The sequence below is a fragment of the Castanea sativa genome, chromosome 9, assembly GCF_040712315.1.
Source record: "Castanea sativa cultivar Marrone di Chiusa Pesio chromosome 9, ASM4071231v1".
Lineage (NCBI taxonomy): Eukaryota > Viridiplantae > Streptophyta > Magnoliopsida > Fagales > Fagaceae > Castanea > Castanea sativa.
The window spans coordinates 946,787-951,174 of NC_134021.1; the positions used below are offsets into that span (position 1 = coordinate 946,787).

The window sequence follows — 4,388 nt, forward strand, 5'->3', positions numbered from 1 at the left end:
CACCCTTTTTGAGAAGGTGAATAGCTTCATGCGTTATACTTCCTCCAATAAGGAGCGACATTGGCTTTTTTCAAAGCGCCACATGAATCTTGTTCCATAGCGTTGAAGACTGAGTTTGTTTAAAGCAAATTGTTTTAGCTACCATCTTGTCATAAACACATCAAATTCCTTAGAAATAGAACACATCAGTTTTTGGGTCAGACTCAAAATGCTGTGTTTGTATGTATTTAGGTGTGTATGCATGCATGAATGTGTGGCTTGTATGCGGGTAAATCAAGCTCACCATATGTTTGAGGAAAGTCCTTGATGGACTTTACTGGATTATCTAAGCTTGCATGTGGTTTTCAGTTGTATGTACATAGTTTTCTTAGATTTGATTTGATTATGATGCCTTAATTGTGGTTTAGAACATGTGTTTGTCTTTAGAAATAAGAACAAAATGGGATATTAGAAAGGATGGGAACCTCAAAATCCAGCAACAAGACTAGAGTGTTCAGCTTTTGGGTATGGTAGACATGTTTTATTTCATTTTTTACATGTGCTAATGATGTAAGATAGAGCCAAAGTTTAATTGCAAAGTATTTGGGATACATCCATGCTTAAAATTTTGATTTTATTTAATAAATTGATATCAGAGCAATCTCTCCATGTTCATTTGCGATATAATATTTTAAATATCATTTGATGTTATGGGCTAATCATGTTACTGAACTATCACATTTAAGGTTTGCTCTCCCGTTTAAGCTTAGATGATTGGTATATTTCACTTTACTTAAGAAAACCCATTCTATATAATTTTACATTTGCTAAATTCATGAAGATATAGTGGATTAGGTTGGAATTTCCCTAGTGATTGACTTTTTTATATGTACTAGTGAAGTAAATTAAAAGTCCTACATGAAGTAAAAATAATAGAATTTGAAGGATTAACATAACATGTTTGGGTCCAAACACATCTTAACCTTTCAGTTTAAGTGATGTTTCTATATCTTATATTAAGGTTTCGGAGTTAATAAAAATAAATTGGTCCCTCATTCAAACTTTATTTTATCCTAATAATGAATCAAGAAAAGTTACAAAACAGATCCATTTAACTTGGTCTTGTTAATGGTTTAATTTCAACTTGAACTACTCCTTTATGCAAAAATTTATATTTTGATGGTGTGTTTTAATAGCTTTGTAATTTTTTGTTAATGACAGCTTTAATTGGGGATTCGAATGAACTCAACTTCTCCTGTACAGTGCCATTGGACCATAAGGCTCTTGAGTCTTTAAGAAAAATTGTGAAGTCAAGCATAGCTGATTTGTACTGCTACACATTTTTGGGAAAAAAATTACCTTCATCCAATATATCTCTCACCTTTATTCTGATTGTGTAGGTCTCCTATGAACAACAATCAAGCAACAAGTCAAAAAGCTTGTCATTTTCTTTCCCTTCTTTCCACTAATCCATTTTGATATTGTAAATACATGATTGGAAGAAAGGGAGAGTAAAACTCAATGACGAAGCTAGAAGGAAATTTAAAGGCAAAAATAAATTCGGCTGTAGTAAAATATTTGATTAACAATATCCTTTCAATGCTTGCAACCGAAGCATCATTGTTATGGGGGGTTCGTGATGCAATTGGCAATGTCAAGGATGAGTTGATAAGTATGCAATCTTTTTTAGTAGATGCTGATAAGAAGGGAACAAGCAATGAAGGAGAGATAACTGGGGTGGCAAATGTGAGAGACTTGGCATATGTGGTTGATAATGTTATTGATCAGTTCATGTATCAGATCATTAGCCAACAAACTGGAGGTCGATCTGCCAGGTTCCTTCACCAAAACATTTATTTTCCAAAGGAATCTATAGGTGAGGCATCAAGCCACCACCAAGTTACAGAAAATCAGTAAGGCAATCAAGACCATTGCAGAAATGAACCAGAGATATGGTGTTAATCATATAGAGGGTACAAGTTCTAAAGATAATCATAAATGGATCGTGTGTCGTGGTGAATCTTCTTTGTTTCTTAAAGAGGATGAACCTGTGGGGATCGAAAATAAAGGGCAATTGATAATGGGTTGGTTGATGGATGGAGAACCACATCAGATTATCATTTCAATAGCCGGGATGGGAGGTTCAGGCAAGACCACACTAGTTGCCAACACCTACAACAATGATGATGTAAAGAAGCATTTTGACTGTTTTGCATGGATCACAGTGTCCCAAGCATATGAATTAGAAGACTTATTGAGGAGCTTGATTACAGAATTCTATGAGTCTTGGAAGCAAGCAAATCTAGTAGACTCGAGTTCCATGAACTACAGATTATTAGTAAAAACACTGGTGAACTATTTAGAGAAGAAAATTTATCTACCTGTCCTAGATGATATTTGGGACACAAACGTGTTGGATAAAATAAAGGTATTACTTCGAGATAGTTTTCTTGGGAGTAGAATCATCCTTACAACTCGAAAGGAAGATGTAGCTTGCTATCATTTGGGGGGTAAACATCACATTCATCATATTCAACTCCTGCAACAGGAAGAGGCCTGGGAACTCTTTTGCAAAAAAGCATTCTCAAGCAGTCCCAATGGAAGTTTTCCATTGGAGTTTAAATCTTTTGCTCAAACACTTGTGGGAAAATGTGAAGGCCTACCTCTTGCAATTACAGCTTTGGGAAGTCATATGTACTCCAAGACTTTGTCTCAATGGAATGAAATTTACAGCAACTTGAATTGGAGTCTTAAGTAAAAATCCTAAGCTAGAAGCAGTGAACAAGATTTTGTTGCTTAGTTTCAATGATTTACCATATCATTTGAAGCATTGTTTCTTGTATTGCTCCCTTTTCCCAGAAGATCATGGGATTTGAAGAAAAAGGCTCATTAAGCTTTGGATGGCTGAAGGATTTGTAGAACCGATTGAAGGGTGCACTCTAGAAGAAGTAGCAGATAGCTATCTAGTAGAACTCAATTTCCGTAACATGCTTCTAGTTATAAAGAGGAATGAATATGGAAGGTCAAGGAGATGTAAAATGCATGATCTTCTGTGGGAGCTTGCTCTATCATTATCAAACAAAGAAAAGTTTACTGCTGTACATGGTGGTGGAGGAGAAATGAAAGAATGCAAAGCACGACGCATTTGAATTCACGAAACCCATGGAGAACTTGAACCATTTACAAGTATGTCAAATCTTCGTTCTTTTCTTGTTTTTTTTTCTTGTTTCTAACAAATCGTTGAAAACATTGCCTTCTAGAGGTAAAATGTTAGGGGTCCTAGATTTGGAGGATGCCCCCATTGATGAATTTCCTGATGTACTATTCAAATTATTCAACTAAAGATAGTTGAATTTTAGTAAAGAAGCTTCCAAATTCCATAGGGAGGCTCCTTAATCTTCAAACCTTAGGGACACACAAATAGAGGCCCTTCCTCATGGAATAGGAAATTTAGAAAACTTGCGGCATCTAATATGTATCGCTACACTGGGAACTGGAATGACTTCAAATATTTTATAGGGATGCAAGCACCATCAAATATCGGGCGGTTAAAGAATTTGCAGACGACATGGATTTATGTGTCTCAATTCAAAACAGGCCACATCTTAGGTTCATGTCAATCGAGGTAAATAATGAGGAAGAAACTCTCCAAATGGATGCTCTCTCATCCCCTCCTCCCAAACTTCAAAAGCTTTATTTGAATGGAAAACTAGAGAAGGTGCCACAGTTTTTTTGTTCACTTCAAAGCCTCAAAGATTTGCAATTGCATTGGTCAAGGATGGAAGAAGATCTACTCCATCACATTGCTGCTTTGCCCATTTTGGGACGTCTTTCACTTATTAAAGCCTATGTTGGAAAACAGCTATGTTTCATTACAGGCTTTCCCAAGCTCACAGAATTGAGGATCCGTAATTTCCCTCAGTTGAGTGAGATACAGAATTGAGGATCCGTAATTTCCCTCAGTTGAGTGAGATAATAACAGATAAGGTAGTAATGCCAAGTATGCAATTTCTATGGATTGACAGCTGCATGGACTTAAAGACAGTGCCTAAAGGCATCGAATACCTTAATCTCCAAAAACTATTTTGGACATATGCCTCAATGGAACTTAAAAGTTGCATTGAAGGAGAAGGTAGCATAGATTTTCCTAAGGTGTAGCACATCCCAAAGATCTACATAAGGTTGTTATTCAGAATGCTTCATGAAGGTAGCTTTTTAATTATCTGTTTTCCTTCTTTTAATTGTCAAATGAATGGTCATTGCACTCATTTTATCTATCATCTTAAAAAAAAAAATGTTGCTTCATTTAAGCTATTTTACTAATAAATTTATATATGCCTGTAACATGCTTGATTTATATTATTAATTCACTTTGAAATGGCTTATGTTTTTGGAACTAATGTTTTCTG

At 35.5% G+C, this 4,388-nt stretch overlaps 1 pseudogene; it reads left to right on the top strand.

Moving 5' to 3' along the window:
- The first annotated feature begins 1,500 nt into the window (after nucleotides 1–1,500).
- Nucleotides 1,501–4,055, top strand: LOC142610443 (disease resistance protein RPM1-like; annotated as a pseudogene).
- The last annotated feature ends 333 nt before the right edge of the window (nucleotides 4,056–4,388 follow it).